Raw genomic sequence first — 19,116 nt, 5'->3', positions numbered from 1 at the left:
GGGACCCGGGCGCTCGGGCGGCCCCGCCCGGACCGGCGCCCCGCCGTGGGGGCGGGGGAGGGATGGGGGGGCGAAATGCGGGGGGGGGCGGGGATGAAGGGAAGGGGAGGAGGAGGTGAAAGGGTGGGGGAGGGGAGAAAGGCCAGCGTGGGGGGATGGGGAGGGAGGAAGAATTGGGTAGGGGTAAGGGAAAGGGGAGAAGAGAAGGGGGTGGCTGGGGGGTGGCTGGGGGGAGATTGAAGGGAACCAGGTGGGGCCGAGGAGGAGGGGGAGGCTAAATCGGGTAGGGGGTACGGGAAGGAGTGGGGCCAGAGGTGGGGGGAATGGGGGAACCAGGTGGGGGAGGGGAGGGCCCACTGCCTCGCCGGCATCCACCGCGCCGACAACAGCTGTTATTTATTGAGGGCTAGTCCTCGCTTAAACAAGCATGGCTTGGGCGCCCCCCGTGTGCCAGGCACAGGACCCGGGCAGGCTGAGTAAATTTCAACCCGTCCTCGCCCTCCCAGCGCTCCCCTCTGGAAATTAGACCAGCCCCGGGCTTGGGCTTGGCGGGGCTGGTCCCATTTCACAGAAGTCCTCTTCTGTGAAACTGAGGCCAGCCAGGGAGAGAATGAATGCTCTGTGAGAGGGGGGCTCGGGCTGTGGGTTTTGGTCCCCCCCGCCTCCCCCCGGGTCAGTGCTCAATAGATGTGGAGCGAACGACAGTCAGGGCAAGGATGGAATCCGAACCCCTTGTGGTGAGCTGCCCCACAGGCCTCTGAGCACCCGGCCGCTGTTCTGGGAAGGGCAGGGCAGGGTAGGGCGGGGACCCTTAGACCTCACAATTCCAGGCATTTTCAGGCCCGGCCCGGAGGAGCTAGGCAGAGGCTGGCTTGGCTTTGCTCTTGGCTTTTTCAGCTTCATCTCTTGCTGGGGGGTAGTAGTCTTTACAGAGCTGCTGGGGGAGGGGTTCATTGAGCAGCAAACATTTATTTTCTTTGCCTTGAACTTGAACTTGGAATGCACCCTCAGGGCTCCTGCATACAGTAGGTACTCCACAAATAGCATGGTCCCACCAGGTTGTGTCTCCACCTCCACCCCATCATCATCTCAGGCCAGACCAGAGGGACAGCCCATCCTCATGTCTGCTACCCAGCCCCGAAGGAGGAGTGAGTCCAAGAAAGCCCTCTCTGCCTCAGCTGGCAGTTCCTCTGTTCTACTCGTGGTCCTATTTGGAGCCCGCCCTGAGCTGCCTTCTGTTTACCTCTCTCTCCATCCAAGGGGTGGCTCCCTCTGCATTCTCAGTTTGCCCTGATGCTAAAAGCTCCTCCTTTCAGCCCAGTGTCTGATCTGGCCAGTCTGGGGATGGGTAGCCATTAGACAGCACTGAGAATTTCAGGGCTACTTGGAACCAGGAGCTCCCTGCCTCTGCCACTTTCTAGATGTAAAACCTCTTATAATTATCTGGGAGACTGGTTCTTTACATCCCTTCTCCCTCCCCTCCAGATGGTTCTTGGTTCCTTAGAAGCTCCCTCTCTCCACTTGGTGTGATCTGGGTAGGGCATGTAATTTGACCCTAAACCACGCCCACATCCCATCTCCTGACCTCCTAGATTGATTGGAGGATGGGCATGTAACCAAACCTCAGTCAATGAGCTGTGTTAGGGCTTTTGCAAGGAATCCTGGGAGACAGACTTTTGTGTTTTGAGTAGTGCTTGAAGCCCAGTACCCATCTTAGAGAACAGGGAGAGACCACTTATAAGAGTGAAGTCACCAAGTGGAGGAGGCTATCATTTCAGCCTTGAGACAGCTGTTCCTGAAGCCCATAGCTGGGCTTTCATTCACACAATCTTTATTAAACTTTGTTTTTGTACCAGGTGCTGGCCCAGGTACTGGGGACACAGCCAGGAACAACAGTCTCCATCCCCTAGGGGTAACTGACCTGCCTCAGGGCCTTTGCACTTGCTGTTCCCTATGCCTGGAATGCTTCCTCCCCTGATATTCCCATGGCTGATGACATCTCATTCTTCAAGTCTAGTCTCAAACATCACCTCCTCAGTGAGGCCTTCCAAGCCCCCCCACTTCAGAATTACCCCCCCTCCCTTTTCTGGCTTATTTTACTTTTCGGCATGAATCATGGCCTGAAGTACTCTATGGAATATTTGTATTTGTTGAGCCTCTGTCCTTCTCACCAGAATGTCAGCTTTGAGGACACAGTCTTCATCTGTGTGGTCCATAGAAGTATCCCTAGTACCTAGAACAGGGTCTGGCACAGAGTTGGTGCTCAGTATTGGATAAATAGGCAGCTGGCAAAGGGTTCCGTGTGGAGGTGGCATTGATATAGTGGTTTGAATTTTGAGGAGGAAGGGTGGGGAATGAGGGCATTCTAGGAGGAGGGCACAGCAAGGGCAAAAGCTTTTAGGGCCGGTGCATTATCTTTTGACTTAAACCAGCTTGGATTATTTTCAAAGTTTTTTTTTTTTTTTTTCCCCCTGGCAATTTGCAGACTTTAGAATCCAGAGTGATGTAACGAATTGCTGCCTGGAGGGATGCAGTACTCCAGGTCTGCCACAGGAGGGCACAGAGGAAACTCATTGTTGCCCTTTAACTGTGGGAATTGGGCAAGGAAGAGAGGTAACAATGGTGACCCCCATGCTGAAACACTTGCTTTCAGGCCTGTTTTAACTTCATGGCAGCCATAGGAAGTGGGTACCATTATTATATGCATTTCCCCATGAGATAACTGAGGCATGGAGAGGCTGAGTAACTTGATCAAGTTTGCTCAGCTTGGAGTGGCTGAACCGGAATAGAACCACCAAGATAAAAGTTGCCGGTTATCTCACCACCCAGGGGGAAGGCTGGTGAGCTTTAGACGCCCTCCCAGAGGGGAGGGAATCCCCGAGGGGTCCTAGGTTCATTGCTTTGAGCTGGTGATCCCTTTCTCAGGGGCTAGTGCCCCCATCTCTAGCCCACCTGCTGGATGTTTTTCCCAGCCACAGGGGTTGTTATCCCCTTAAATGTAGAGACAAATCACACCTACTCAGGATCAGGTGAGACTGACAAAAGGGCCATCCTTCCCTGGGGCGGGGGCTTTGCTGGGGGAGGGGTGAGGGGCATAGGAGGGAAGTCACATTTAACCAGAAATCTGCAGGATGAGTAAGTGAAAGTGGCAAGGAGGAGTGTTTCAGGCCAAGGACTCCGCAGGGCAAAGGCTTGGGGTGGGAAAGGTCAGTTTCCTCTGGGGTCCCTCCTGGGTCTAAAGCGAACATTTACTCAAAGTCCTCCTGAGTTTGATAGAGAAAGACAAATACTGTATAATATCACTTCTATGTGGATTCGAAATAGAATAATGGTTGCTGGGGGCTGGGGGAGGAGGGAGGGAGAGATGTTGGTCAAAGGGGACAGACTTCCAGTTAGAAGATGAACAAGCTCCAAGGGATGTCGTGTACAGCCTGGTGCTTATAGCTAACAGTACTTTACTGTATACTTAAAAGTTGCTAAGAGGAGTTCCCGTCGTGGCTCAGTGGTTAACAAATCCGACTAGGAACCATGAGGTTGCGGGTTCAATCCCTGGCCTGGCTCAGTGGGTTAAGGATCTGGCGTTGCCATGAGCCGTGGTGTAGGTCGCAGAAGTGGCTCAGATCCCGAGTTGCTGTGGTTCTGGTGTAGGGCAGTGGCTACAGCTCTGATTAGACCTCTAGCCTGGGAACCTCCATATGCTGCGGGAGCGGCCCAAGAACTCTCAAAAAGACAAAAAGACAAAAAAAAAAAAAAGTTGCTAAGAGAGTAAATCTTCCATGTTTTCACTACAAGAAAGAACTGGTTGGAGTTCCCTGGTGTCTCAGCAGGTTGAGAGTCCGGCATTCGCGCAGCCAAAAAAACAAGGTAATTATGTGACTTGATGGAGGTGTTTGTTAATGATATGTAATTATATCCAATTACTACAGTTGTACACCTTAAACGTACACAATGTTATATGTCAGTTATAGCTCAATAAAGCTGGGGAAAAACGACAGCAACTCCAAGCTCTTGAATTCTGTCTGGCAAAGGCAACATAACCCTCCCATGTCTCTAGCGTCCAGTGAGCCCTGGAGGTTCCCCCCTCCCCCTGCCTCCCTCTACTACCCCCCACACACCCAGGGCACACACAAGTCCCCTGCCCATCCTCTCAGTTTGGGGACATCATTCCTGATCTCAGAGCGATAATCAGAGGGCTGGCCTTGGTTTCCCTTCTGCTGCTGGGACGGATTAAGCTCAGCTTCCCTTTCTGCCACCCTGAGACCCAGAGCTTGTGGTAGGTGACTTTCTTTGAGCCCAGCACTTTGCGAACTTTTTTTTTTTTTAGCGTCACACCTGAAGCATATGGATGTTCCCAGGCTAGGGGCTGAATTGGAGCTGCAGCTGCCAGCCTACACCACAGCCATAGCAACAATGTATCCCAGCTGCATCTGCGACCCGCACCACAGCTCACAGCAACACTGGATCCTTAACCCAACTGAGCGAGGCCAGGGATCAAACCTGCATCCTCATGCATACTAGTTGGGTTACTGTTGAGCTACAACAGGAAATTCCTTTTTTTTCTTTTTTTCACTTTATGACCTTGATGTAAACTTCAAATGTGGCTGCCTTTCTTGTCCTGCCCCACCTGGACCTCTGTGCTGTTCTGGGCTCATCCAGGTAAGTGGCCATCCTCAGGCCTTCTGCTCCTGTCTTGCCATCATGAACAGACCCAGAGGTCACCTCCTTGGCCCCAGAGAGCAGAGAAACCTTTAGAGAAAGCCCATATGTACACTGATCCTCAGACCGTGGGAATACAGAGATGTTCAGTAGGACTGTGAATCTGGAAAACAAAATGCATATGGACTTCAGGATGGGCCTTGGGTGTGGGGGCTCTGGAGGTGAGGGGAGAACCTCCAGACCCCTGCTTGCCACATGTCCCTGGCAAGTCACATAGCCTCCCTGAGCCTCAGTTTGTGCATCTGTTAAATACAAAGGCAAATATTGGCACATAACAGGCGCTCAGCTCCTGGCTTTTGGATGAGAGGCTGGGAAATGTTCCCAGGCAGAAGAGGGTCTTGGCAGGAAGATGGGCAACTCAAGACCAGCTTTGTCACTCATCCCAGCCAGGGCATGGAACATTCAGTAGGTGCCTAATAAAACTTTGCTGATCTGTTAGACTCTAAGACTCCTGGGATGGAGGGTTCTTAGTGGTTTTGTTTTTTTGGGGGTTGTTTTTTTTTGTTTTTTGGGTTTTTTTTTTGCCACACCCATGGCTTGTGGACATTCCCTGGCCAGGGATCGAACCTGCACCATAGCAGTAGCCCAAGCCACAGCAGTGACAATGCCAGATTCTTAACCTACTAGGCTACCAGGGAACTCCGTGGAGGGTCCTTAGTTGCTACTTACAAATCTAGAGATTCTTTCCTTTTCTTACCTGTTCTCCAGCCTCACCCATGCAACCTTGGTGGCACCACTGGGCAGGCAGGCAAACATGGTGCTTAGGTGAAACTCTGGAGCTTGGCAGTCTTAATTGGAACCCTGGCTCTGCTGCTTACCAGCTGTGTGACCTCAGGCAAGTCACTCTACGTCTCTGTGCTCCCCGTTCTGCATTTAAAAATGGGTTTAACCATACTCCTCTCATCATAGGGTCCTTGTGAGGATTAAGTGAAAGAACAGACCTGGGGTGCCTGGCCCATAGTAGGTGCTACAGTGCCATATTGTTGTAACATGAATTATTATTACTAACTCATGTTTCAGGCTCCAGAATCTTCTGGGGCTGCAAGCAGCCAGATCTCTTCATGCTGATCACTTCCTATTCCATCCCAATGTGTAAGGTTAAGTCAGTAGTCCTTAAGCAGGGGAAGTTCTGCTCCCCAGGGGACCTCTGACAATATCTGGAGACACTGAATGTCACAACTGGGGGAGAATGCTACTGGCATCTAGTGGCTAGAGGTCAGGGATGTTGCTAAATATCCTGCAATGCCCAGGACCTTCCCCATCACAAAGGATGTTCTGTCCTGGGAGTTCCCATTGAGGCTCAGTGGGTTAAGGACCTTATGTAGTCTCCATGAGGATGTGGGTTTGATCCCTGGCCTTGCTCAGTGGGTTAAGGATCTGGTGTTGCCGTGAGCTGCAGTGTAGGTCACAGATGCCGCTTGGTTTTGGCGTGGCTATGGCTGTGGTGTAGGCCGGCAGCTGCAGCTCCCATTTGACCCCTAGCCTGGTCCTAAAAAGAAAAAAAAAAAAAAAAAGAATACTCTGGCCTCAAATGCAAATGACACGAGGGTGGAAAAATCCTGGGTTAAGAGCAGAGGCTCAGAACCCCTACTGACTTCACTTTTTTGAACCTCAGTTTCCTCATCTGCAGAGTGGGAATGATAAATAGTATCAATCACACAGGGTCCTTGGGAAGATTAAGTGGGATAAGACTAGGCGTTCCCCATGGGGCACAGTGGTTTTAGGACCTGGCATTGTCCCTGGGCAAGGTACTTAACCTCTCTGAAAATGGGGATGATAATAGCCACCTCCTTATAAAGGGGTCCTTATGAGGATAAAACGGTCGGTGTGTATCAAGCTCTTAGAACAGGACCTGGCACCCAGTAAGTACATAGTAAATTGAATCAGGATGATGACAATGACGATGATGATGACAATGATGATGGCTATGATGACGATGGTGATGGTCATGCCTGTGGTTGCCCACATCATTTCCATCATGGCGGATGATTGGTCCCGGATTTTTCATCCTTAGCACTACTGACATTTTGGGCTTGAGAGTTCTCGGTGGTAGGGTGGTGGGGGGAGGGGGGAGATGTCATGAGTTACAGGATGTTTGGCTGCATCTGTGGCTCCTACCCACCAGATGCCAGTAGTGCCCCCAATTCCGGGGACCAAAACCATCTCCAGGTACTGGCCAGTGTCCCCTGGGGGGGAGGCGGCAGAACCGGTTGCGTAAGAACCACTGGTCTGAGCCTAGGTTGTTTACTCCATATCCACTAGGATGAGCCCAGGGTTGGTTAATTCTTTCAGTAGCCTGACTTTAGATACACAAAACCCTTCCTCTCTGTCTCTTTTTTCTGCTGAGACAGCCTCTCTCTAAGACACGGGAAGCTGACAGACATATTGGCTGTTACTCAAATGAAGCAAGAGGCTTGATAACTGGAAAGCCCCATCGCCAGACAAGCATCAGTGAACAGTTATTTTTTATTTCATTTTATTTTTGTCTTTTGTCTTTTCAGGGCCATACCCGCAGCATATGGAGGTTCCCAGGCCAGGGGTCTAATCGGAGCTACAACTGCTGGCCTATGCCAGAGCCACAGCAACACCAGATCCGAGCCGTGTCTGCAACCTACACCACAGCTCACGGCAACGCCAGATCCTTAACCCACCGAGCGAGGCCAGGGATCGAAGCCACACCCTCATGGTTCGTAGTCAGATTCATTTCCACTGTGCCACGATGGGAACTCCGCATCAGTGAACATTTAAATTCCTGCCCTCCTTCCCCGCTCCCCAGCTTCCCAGCAACAATCATTAGCAGACAAGGACCCACAGGCTCAGAAAAGCTAAGCCTTGCTGGAGGTCACACACAGCATATGACAGTTTATCTGTGTGGCTGAGCTAGATTGCCTGCTCCAGTTGGACAGACCCCCAGCACCATGTGCTTGACTGTCCCCTGGACTATGTGTCCCCCATTTGGCCAGGCTGGCCACCTGCCACCTCTTTCTGTCTGTGAAATCCCCTGGCGTGGCCTTCTGTGGGAGTCTGGCCTCCTCCAGGCCTGAATTAGAGGTTGCACATTTTCATCCACTGATCCATACACAACCCTGTGGGGTGCGTGTTGCTGTTGAAAGGTCCCTTATTTAATACACCTTGTTGATTCATCCCCACTGAACTCACATCCTGAAGCTCCGTAACTCGTCTGAACCATCCTTGTCTAACGTGATCTCACCCTGCACCTGCCTGTCTGTGACTGTGAGAGTCCCACCCGCACTGACTCTGCGGTTACACGTACATTTTAGTAAGGTGGCAAATACACAGTTATGGGATCCGTGAATTGTGAGAACCGATGGTGTACTGTTTTCATGTGGTAATGAGTGCAGAGAATGAAGGGGAGAGCTGGGTTGGGGGATGAAGGGGCCGGATGAGAAAGTTCCATTGTGGAACTTGATTAGTATCCCTGAGGATGCCAGGGTTTGAGCCCTGGCCTCACTCAGTGGGTTAAGGATCCAGCATTGCCACATGCTGCAGCATAGATCACAGACGTGGCTTGGATCTGGCGTTTCTGTGGCTGTGGTGTAGGCTGGCAGCTGTAGCTATGATTCAACCCCTAGCCTGGGAACTTCCATATGCCTCAGGTGCAGGCCTAAAAAATTTAAAAAAGAAAGGAAAATTGGGAGTTCCTGTCGTGGCTCAGTGGAAACAAATCCGACTAGGAACCACGAGGTTGCCGGTTCGATCTCTGGCCTTGCTCAGTGGGTTAAGGATCTGGCGTTGCCGTGAGCTGTGGTGTAGGTCACAGATGCAGCTTGGATCCTGAGTTGCTGTGGCTGTGGTGTAGGCCAGCAGCTACAGCTCCGGTTAGACCCCTAGCCTGGGAAGCTCCATATGCTGCAGGTGCGGCCCCAGAAAAGACCAAAAAAAAAAAAAAAAAAAAAAAAAAGAAAAGAAAGAAAGAAAAGAAAAGAGAGAGAGAGAGAGAGAGAGAAAAGACCAGATGGGGATATGCTAGTTTCTTTCACAGCTCAGGAGGCCAGAAGTCCAAGGCCAAGGTGTCAGCAGGGCCATGCTCTTCCTGAAGGGTCCAGGGAATATCCTTCCTGGCCTCTCCCTAGCTTCTGCTGGTTGCCTGCAATTCTCCAAGTTCCTTGGTTTGTAGATGTGTCACTCCAGTCCCTTGTCACATGGCTTTCTTTCCTGTGTCTCTGTACTCAGTCTCCACTCCTGGCTTCCTGCCCCCATTTTTGGCTGCGTTCACAGCATGTAGAAGTTCCTGGGCCAGGGACTGAACCTGCGCCAGAGCAGCATCCCAACCTGCTACAGTGAAAATGCCAGATTCTTAACCTGCTGCACCACCAGGGAACTCCTGATTTCCCCCCTTTAATGAGGACTCTGGTCACACTGGATTTAGGGCCCAGTATTGCCTCATGTTAATTTGATGACATCTGTAAAGACCTCATTTCCAAAAGTCACATTCACAGGTCCTGGGTGGACAAGAATTTGGGCAGGGGGACCTTATCCAACCTAGTCCAGGGAGCTATTTCAGGAGAGACATCATGGATAACCTCCTGGAGGAGGTGATGTTTGACCAGGACCTGATGGAAGAGAGGGAGCTCTAGGGGAAGAGTGTTCCAGGTAGAGGGAACAGCCAGTGCAAGGGCCCTGAGGTTGGGCTGTGCCTGACTTGTGCTGGTGTCATAAAGAGGCCTGTGTGGCTGAAGCAAGAGTGATGAGGGGACAAGAAGGAGGGGGTGAGGGCAGGGAGCGGACAGGGGCACATCATGCAGGGTCTTGAGGGTCATGGGAAGGACTTGGGCTTTTACCCCAAGGTCAGTGGGAGCCCTGGAGGGCTGTGGGCAGAGGTGGGCAGATAAGAGATTCCACAGTCCAGGCCCTGGGCTCCGTATCTCACAGAACCCCAGCCGTCATCCTGTGATGGACTCATTTGCTGGCCCCATTTTCCAGATGCAACCTGGTGAGTTTAATTCACTGCCCTGGGATCACATAGCTGCTAACTGCTCCATGATCGATCATGTTCAATCCGTGCTTCGAATCCACACCCGTCAGGTCTCCTGGTGTCAAGAATAATAGACAAAAGTTGTCCATCGCTGTTCAGGAGCATTGTGTTCATCAAAGTCTGACGCCTGTCACTGGTCTTTATAATGTGACCACGTGGTATTTGGTTGGCTGACAATGCTGGGGACGTTTCTGTTATAGCCCTGTTGATGGGCACGGGGGGCCCCTGCCATGGCCACTTGGGGGTCGGGAGCAGGAGGAAACAAAACTCTGGGGAGAATCTGAGGTCTTGGGTGGAGGACTGGGGTTTTTTGGGTTGTCGTTGTTTTGTTTTTCTTTTTTATGAAAGTTCCTGGGCCAGGGGTGGAATTGGAGCTGCAGCTGCTGGCCTACATTACAGCCACAGCAAAACTAGATCTGAGCTGCGTCTGTGACCTACACTGCAGCTCATGGCAATGCAAGATCCTTAACCCACTGAGTGGGGCCAGGGTTCGAACCTGCATCCTCATAGAGACAACATCAGGTTCTTAACCCACTGAGCCACAGTGGGAACTCAGCAGGACGGGGTTTGATCAGAGAGCCAGGAGCTGGAGTGAGGAGCAAGGTGGTGGTAGGGAGGGCTGAACCCCTTTCCCATGCATTAGGGACACTTCTGGTCTCTGAGGGTGCCATGCAGGGCTTTTGTCCCCCACATCCCCTCCCTCCAGGGCCAGTCGAATTGATTTATCCCCTCTGCAGCTTGACGGCCCCCCTGGGCTTTTACAACGGGCATCTAATTGGGACCCTGGATGCCCAGTGTGTGTTCCATGGAACTGGGGCCAAGTGTGGGGATTAAGCTGAGCTACATGGGGCCATTCCATGCAGGTCTTCTTGGAACCTTTTATATGCTCATGTGTTCCGCATAGATTTCCAGGACTTATGTGCCCCTTTGGCATTTTTTCCCCCTTAAAGTATTTTGGGGGGCTGGGGGTGGTTCTGGAACAGATAAAGGAAACACTGCCTTAACCCAAAGGGGAAACTCGAATGGTGAAATTTCAGACAGAGACGCCTGGCCAAGCATCAAAGCTTTCCTCCTCCTCCTCCTCTTCCCAGGACCTGGGCACTGAGAACAAGGCTGGCGTCCCATGGCTTTCTCTGGGGTGGCCCAGTGGGGTTGCAAACTCTGGGCAGCCAAATTAGGAGCTCAGGACCGGGCTGGATGGGGTCAGCCCAGGCAGTACTGGAGGCTGGGGTCATGGGGGTGAACCAGGCTCAGGGAGGGCGGAGAGGCAGGATTCCTGCGCTGGGTTATGGCTCCTGATGCCTGAGGGTTCTTGGGAAGGCGTGTCTTCTGGGAATCCTGCGGAGTCCCCTGGGAAGAAGCCCAGAGATTAGCTCAGGAGAGAAACATCTGATCCCCCACACAACCCCCCCACCAGTCCAGGGTCACAGTGGGAGGCTGCAGATTGGCCCTGCTCTTCCGAAAGTAAACACACACTGCTGGCCCAGCCCTGCTGTCCAGCTGCCAGGGCTCTGCCCAGCCCCTTTCTGCAGCCGCTCCAGCGTGTCTGTCCCTTTGGCCTTTCATCTTCTACCTCCTTCTGCCTGCCCGCTCTGGCCTCTCCCAGTATCTGTGACTGGGAGACCCCCGGGACTGGGGGACCCCACGGAACTCAGTCACTCCAGGGCCTGGTGGGCACAGCCTAGACAGGCACAGGGAAGTGGAAGGAGATGGAGGGCTGGCTGCCCCTGGGCTCTCATTGTTATTATTACTGTTTTCATTGCTATTGCCAGTGAGACAGGGAAGCTGGGATAGAGTGGAGAACGCATTGTGTCTGGGACACCCTGACTTTGGGAGCCTCCACCCCTGTCTTTGCCTCCCCCACCTCTGACTTTTCAAGCTGCATCTGCCTCTGCCATGGGGCAGAACTTCTCCATCTACAAAAAGGGTAGTTTTTTGCCTCAGGTTCCATCCCCCACCTCAACTCAGGTCCCAGGACAAGCTCCCACCTCACTGCCCTGATTCTTTACAGGGGAGCAGGTCCATGAGTCTGCAGGGCAAGGTTGGCAGATTTGGAAAGACAGGCTGGAGTGTGGGGTGCCTTAGAGGGAAGGCAAAGAGACCAGGCTGGGCTGGAGCAGGGGTCTGAGGTGTTTAGATGCAATGAAGTAGCAGGAGGGGGTGGGGGCAGACTCTTAAAATTAAAAAAAAAAAAAAAGGAGTTCCCACTGTGGCTCAGTAGGTTATGAACCTGACTACTATCCATGAGGACGTAGGTTTGATCCCTGGCCTGGCTCAGTGGGTTAAGGATCTGGTGTTGCCGGGAGCTGTGGTGTAGGTTGCACATGTGGCTCAGATGCAGTGTTGCTGTGTCTGTAGTGTAGGCCCACAGCTGCAGCTCCAATTGGACCCCTATCCTGGGAACTTCCATACACCACAGGTGAGGCCCTAAAAAGCAAAAAAAAAAAAAAAAATTGTGGTAGGAGTTCCCTGGTGGCTCAGCAAGTTAAGGATCTGCTGTTGCCACTGCTGTGCTGTGGGTCCATCCCTGGCCCTGGGAACCTTTGCATGCCATGGGTGAGACCAAAAAAATTGTGGTAAAATTAATAACAAAATTTACCATTTTAACCATTTTAAAATTTATTTTATTGAAGTATAGTTGATTTACAATGTGTTAGTTTCTACTGTACAGCAAATTGAATGTTATATATATTCTTTTTTAAATTAAAAAAATTTTTAAATTATTTACTTTCTTATGACTGAATCTGTGGCATATGGAAGATCCCAGGCTAGGGGTTGAATTGGAGCTGCAGCTGCTGGCCTACACCACAGCCACAGTAATGCCAGCTCGAGGCAACGCTGAACCCTTAACCCACTGAATGAGGCCGGGGATCGAGCCCTCATCCTCAAAGACACTGTGTCATGTTCTTAACCTGCTATATAGGGTTAGGGTTAGGGTCACTCGGGAACGTCTATATATTCTTTTTTATATTCTTTCCCATTATGACTTGTCACAGGATATTGAATATAGTTCCTTGTGCTATGTGTTCGACAGAAGTACTTAATTTTGATGGAGACCAATTTATCTATTTTGTTACTAGTTACCTGTACTTTCAATGTCATATACGTGAAACTGTTGCCGAATTGCACATTGTGAAGATTTCTCATAACATTAGGAAGAGTTCCCCCAATTTTTTCTTCTAAGAGTTTTACAGTTTAAACTCTTAAATCTAGGTCTTTAATCCTATGGTAGGTTCCTGGGCAAAGAAAGTTAAGGAAGACTTGCCAAGCATTATCTTAAGACTTCAGAACATGGTCTGTGGGAAACAGACTAAGGGTTCAGCTGACCACAGGCACAGGGTGAGTCAGATCTGGATCTCAGGTCATATTAATAGAATCTTGTGGAGAACCGAGGAGGTGATGTCAGAACAGATTGAACTGAAATGATCTGGGCGGGTAGGGGAAACTGGGTGCCATTGACATGCCTGCAGCCTGGGAAGCCACAAACAGGATGGCCTAGCTGTGTGTGTGTGGTGGGGGGGGTTAAGGAGATGTGTGGTGGGGAGATGGAACAGAAGCCATCAGAGATGAAGGAGGCAAGCTGGAGAGGTTGCATAAGGACCCACAAGAGCTGTGAGTCTCAAGCAGGAGTGTATTCACCAGCATCCTCTGCTCATGGGACTCAGTAACAACAAGAGCCAGGAGAATGAACGGGGTGAGAAGGGGGCCCTAGCCATTTGCCTGGTACTCAGCCAGTCAAGGGAGCAGGGTCCCAAGGGGACAGACTTCGGGGCTGGACGAGAGAATGGGAGGAAGTGGATCTCTACAGAGTATCAACAGTCTTTCCTTCCCTATTTGGTGATTATTTTTACTGCCATAATGTGTCTTTTCTCCTGCCTCTTTTCTCTCTTATGTTAACATAAGGTGTATGGAGTTCCCCTTGTGGCTTAGTGGGTTAGGAACTTGACATAGTATCCATGAAGATGTGGGTTTGATCCTTGAACTCGCTCAGTGGGTTAAGGATCTGGCATTGCCACGAGCCATGGTGTAGGTTGCAGACATGTCTCAAATCCAGCTGTGGCTGTGTCGTAGGCTGGCAGCTGCAGCTTCCATTTGACCTCTAGCCTGGAAACTTCCATATGCTGTGGTGGGGCCCTAAAAAGAAAAGGAAAAAAATAAGGTATACTTTACATATAGTAAAATCCATTCATTTTTTTGTAAAATTTTATATTTGACAAATGCATACAGTTGTACAACTACCACCTCAATCAAGATACAGAATATGGGGAGTTCCTGTCATGGCTCAGTGGTTAAGGAACCTGACTAGTATCCATGAGAACATGGGTTTGATCCCTGGCCTTGCTCAGTGGGTTAAGGATCCAGTGTTGCCGTGAGCTGTGGTGTAGGTTGCAGACATAGCTCAGATCCTGCGTTGCTGTTCATAGGCCAGCAGCTGCAGCTCCGATTTGACCCATAGCCTGGGAACCTCCATATGCTACAGGTGCAGCCTTAAAAAGACAAAAAAAAAAAAAAACAAAAAAACCCCAAAACCCCATGCTGTACAGTAGGAAAAAAATTAATATATTGGGGAAATAAAAAAAGACAAAAAAAAAAAAAAAGAGATACAGAATATGCCCCCATTCCCAGCCTCTGGCAACCACTGATCCATTCTCTTATCGCTCCAGTTTGCCTTTTCCAGAATATTGTACATATGAGATCATACAGTATAGAGCCTTTTGAATCTGGCTTCTTTTCCTCAGCAGAATGCATTGTAGATTCTCCCATGGTGTTGGTGTATTGGTATTTCATTCCTTTTGATTCCTGAGGAGTATTCTGTGGTATGGATGGACCACCTTTTACCCATCCATCTGTTGAGAGACATTCTTTCCAATTGTTGGCAGTTATGAATGGCTGCTCTAAACATTTTTGTGCAGGTTTTTGCATGAATGTAAGCTTTCATGTCTCATGAATGAATACCTTGGGAGTATTGCCTCTCATCTCTCTCTCTCCCTTGCTCTCGCTCTCTCTCTCTTGCTTTCTCTTTTTGGCCTCACCTGCAGCATGTGGAGGTTCCCTGGGGCCAGGGATCACATCTGCGCCATAGCAGTGACCAGAGCCATAGCAGTGACAATGCTGGAGCCTTAACTCACTGAGCCACCTGAGAACTCCAAGTCTTTCTCTTTTTTATCAGCTTTGGGATATAGTTCACATACCATTCAATTTGCCCATTTAAAGTGTAGAGTTCACAGAGCTGTGCAACAATCACCACTATCTAATTTTAGAACATTTTCATCAACCTTAAAAGAAACCCTGAGAGTCCCTGTCATGACTCAGTGGTAATGAACCTGACTATTATCCATGAGGATGCGGGTGTGACCTCTGGCCTCCATCAGTGGGTTAAGGATCCAGCGTTGCCATGAGCTGTGGGGTAGGTTATAGACGTGTCTTGGATCCTGTGTTGCTGACTGTGGCGTAGGCTGGCAGCTGCAGCTCCAATTCGACCCGAGCCTGGGAACCTCCATATGCCTCAGGCTTAGTGTTAAAAAGACAATAAACAAACAAACAAACAAACCCTGTACCCACAAGGAATCACTCCATCCCCTAGCTTTATGCTTTCCGTTCCTATATGTCTGCCCATTTTAGAGATTTTACATAAATGGAATCATACCATATGTGATCTTTTGTGACAGGCTTCTTTGACTTAGCATGTTTTCAATGTTCACGTGTAGTAGGTTTCAGTATTTTGTTTATTTTTATGGTTGAACAATATTCCATTGTGTGTATATAGCACATTTTGTTTTTCTATTCATCCACTGATTAGTACTGAGTTGTTTCTACCTTTGGCTATTGTGAATAATGCTGCTATGAACATTCCTGGACAATTATTTGCTTTTTTTTTTTTTGGCCATACCTGTGGCATATGAAAGTTCCAGGGCCAGAGTTCCCATCAGTGCAGTGGAAACTAATCCCGCTAGGAACCATGAGGTTGTAGGTTCGATTCCTGGCCTCGCTCAGTGGATTAAGGATCCAGTGTTGCCATGAACTGTGGTGTGGGTCACAGATGCGGTTCAGATCTGGTGTTGCTGTGGCTATGGTGTAGGCCGGCAGCTGTAGCTCTGATTTGACCCCTAGCCACCTCTGTATGCCTTAGGTGTGGCCCTAAAAAGCAAAAAAAAAAAAAAAAAAAAAAAAAAAATCAGGGCCAAAGAACCCATGCCACAGCAGTGACAATGCCCAATCCTTAACCTGCTGAGCCACCAGGGAACTCCCAGCATTTGCTTTAACACCTATTTTCCTTTCCTGCTTTTTTTTTAGGGCTGCAGCCACGGCATATGGAGGTTCCCAGGCTAGCGGTCTAATCAGAGCTACAGCTGCCGGCCTACACTACAGCCACAACAGTACCAGATCCGAGCTGCCTCTGAGACCTACACCACAGTTCATGGCAATGCCAGATCCCTAACCCACTGAGCGAGGCCAGGGATTGAACCCACAACCTCACGGATCCCTGTCGGATTCGTTTCTGCTGTGCCACAGCAGGAACTCCTATTTTCATTTCTTCATGGTATATACCTGGGAGTGGAATTTTCAGGTCATATGGAAATTCTATGTTCAACATTTTGAGGAACTGCCAAAGAGTTTTCCAAGTGGCTGCACCATTTTACTCTTCCCAACAAGAGCGTATGAGGGTTACTATTTCTCTACAATCTTGCCATAATCTTGTGATTATCTGAGTTTTTGATTCTGGCCATCCTAGTGGGAGTAAAGTGATATATCATTGTGGTTTTGGCTTGCGTTTCCTCAATAACTAGGGATGTTGAACATCTTTTCATGTTGGTGTTTGTATATTTTCTTTGGAGAAATGTCTATTCAAGTCCTTTGCCCATTTTTATTTTTACTTATTATTATTTTTTTCTTTTTAGGGCTGCACCTGTGGCATATGGAAGTTCCCAGGCTAGGGGTCGAAGTGGAGCTGCAGCTATCAGCCTACAGCACAGCCACAGCAACAGGGGATCTACATCTGAGAACTGCGCCATAGCTTGTGGCAATGCCGGATCCTTAACCCACTGAGCAAGGCCGGGGATCAAATCTGCATCCTCATGAATACTAGTTGGGAACTCCAAGAAACATATAAATTTTCTGTGGATGTTCCTTGACTTTGGAGAAATGCAGACACCTGTGTAATCCAACCTAGATCAAGAGAAAGAACATCACTATCAAGCCCAGAACGTAGAAGGTGGGCGATTTTAAGTTATCTGCCTTGTTAGATATTCAAGTACATTTAGTCACCAACCGCTCAATGATCATACAGACTTCCCATTTTTTCCTCGTATCAATAGATGGAGACCTGTTTACATCCCAACCATCAATCATAAATCTCATTCCAATCCCCTGCTGATGGACATTCAGGTTAGCTCGTGCTTTCCATGGTATGGGGAAAGCAGCAGGGTAAGAAAGGGATTCTCAGGATGATGGAGAGTCACTAAGATTGAGGGGGAAGTGTCAGTGGAGTGGAAGAAGGAAGGCTGAAGGACGAAACCCTTGATGGCAAAGCCTGTTCTAGCCTCAGGGCCTTTGCACTTGCAGGGCCTCCTGCTCTCCTCTGGCTTTTTTTTTTTTTTTTTTTTTTTTGTCTTTTTAGAGCCACACCTGCAGCATATGGAAGCTCCCAGGCTAGAGGTCAAATCAGAGCTATAGCTGCCAGTGTACAACACAGCCACAGCAACGCCAGATCCCAACCGCATCTGTGGCCTACATCACAGCTCACAGCAACGCTGGATCCTTAACCCACTGAACGAGGCCAGGGATTGAACCCCAAATCCTCGTGGATACTAGTCGGGTTTTATCACTAAGCCACATAGGAATTCCTCCTCTGGCTTTTGGAACAATGAGCTCCTTCAGAACCAAGCTCAAATGCCACCTCCTCATAGAAGACATCCCAGCTATAATCACCTGTCCCTTCTTGCACTGTTCCCTCTTTATTTCTTTGGTGGTGGCACTTACCTCAATCTGTTATTATTATTATTATTATTTTCTTTTTATCTTTTCTAGGGCCACTTCCCACAGCATATGGAGGTTCCCAGGCTAGGGGTCTAAGCAGAGCTGTAGCTGCCACCTACACCACAGCCACAGCAACGCAGGATCCGTGCCATGTCTGCAAACTACGCCACAGCTCATGGCAATGCTGGATCCTTAACCCACTGAGCAAGGCCATGGATCGAACCTGCAACCTCATGGTTCCTAGATGGATTCGTTAACCACTGTGCCACTACAGGAACTCCTCCCTCTCTCCTTTAGAGTATCACCTTCAAGAGGGCAGAGACTATGACTGCTTCTTTGTCCTGTATCCCCAACACAGGCTCTAAAACATTAAGAATTCAACCCACATTCATTCAAGGAATAAATGGTGCCATGGGCTGGGGTTTGGGGACCAGTGGAGGCATCCAGGCTCTCCCTACGAGGTCTCAGAAAAGTCACAGGTAGGTTTGGGGGGGCGGGGGCCGTCCCTGTTCTGAACCCAGGGGGCTGGGGCTCCGCAGGCTTAAACCAGGTTCTCTAGGTCGATCAGCACGCTCAGCTCTGAGCCACACCAGCTTCTCCTGCGGCCTGGGTGGACCCACAGGAAATAGAGCCAAGGACCTGACTTGTTTCAAAGGCCCCTCTGACCCCGCAGGAGCCAGAGAGGCTCAGGGGCGCGTATTGTGTGCGGGGAGGCAGCGGCAACTCAAGCACTTGCAAGGAGCACCTGAGCTGGCGGGCAAGTGCCGCGCGCCCTTTCAGTTTGCCAGGCCCTGTGCTCGCGGGGCGTCTAGGTGCTCTGAGGCAGCACGATCTGCGCTGCTACCTCTTCCCACTACAGCACCAGCGCCGCAGCATCAGACGGATGCCTACGCTCGGCGCAGGCCATGGTGCGCGATGCGTGTGTCATGGGTGGAAGCCGCAGGGCAGGACATTGGGCATGTGGGGCCTCGGCCTGGGACTGTCTGGGAGCAGCTCAAAGACAGAAGCCCCTGGAATTGAAGAGGTCTTGATGGCTGAGAGGACCCTGGCGACTTCGCCAGCCGGCATCACACAGCTGTGAGTGACCCCGTGCTTCACACTTGGAAGAAGACAATGACCGGGCGGGGCCAGTGGGCGGGGCCTGGGCTGCAGTTGGGAGGGGCAAGAGTGTGAGTGGGCCTTGGAGCATCCCTCTTGGAGGCAGGAAGGCAGAGCCCTGATTCGGGGCAGGGCCTTGGAGGAGGCCTAGGAGGCGTGGTCTCCAAGGTGGGAAGTCTTCTAAAGCCTTGGTGGTGCCTCGATGCTGACTCTGCAGCTGCCCTGGAGAGTGACGGTGCATTTGGGGCCGGGAAGGGGCAGGGCTTGGGCTGAGGGAGGAGCCTGAGAGGACCCGTGGCTCCAAGGAAGGACCGAGCGGAGGCAACGAC

At 50.4% G+C, this 19,116-nt stretch overlaps 1 protein-coding gene across 11 annotated transcripts in view; it reads left to right on the top strand.

Annotated features, from left to right (window-relative positions):
• Positions 1–449: 449 nt before the first annotated feature.
• Positions 450–19,116, top strand: part of NFILZ (NFIL3 like basic leucine zipper) — a 51,672-nt gene continuing 33,005 nt past the window's right edge. The window contains exons 1-3 of one of the 11 annotated variants that reach the window (XM_085013090.1): positions 3,139–3,206; positions 3,793–3,864; positions 5,425–5,551. The gene's annotated coding sequence lies outside the window, so the exon portion shown is untranslated. The other 10 variants (XM_085013095.1, XM_085013084.1, XM_085013086.1 and 7 more) reach the window with 10 other exon arrangements.

This window comes from Sus scrofa, chromosome 2, assembly GCF_054392235.1.
Source record: "Sus scrofa isolate SSC_HxYL_T2T_F1_AM1 chromosome 2, Sscrofa_HxYL_maternal_Yorkshire_Landrace_v2.0, whole genome shotgun sequence".
In the NCBI taxonomy this organism is placed as follows: domain Eukaryota; kingdom Metazoa; phylum Chordata; class Mammalia; order Artiodactyla; family Suidae; genus Sus; species Sus scrofa.
This window is presented reverse-complemented; position numbering and strand designations above follow the sequence as displayed.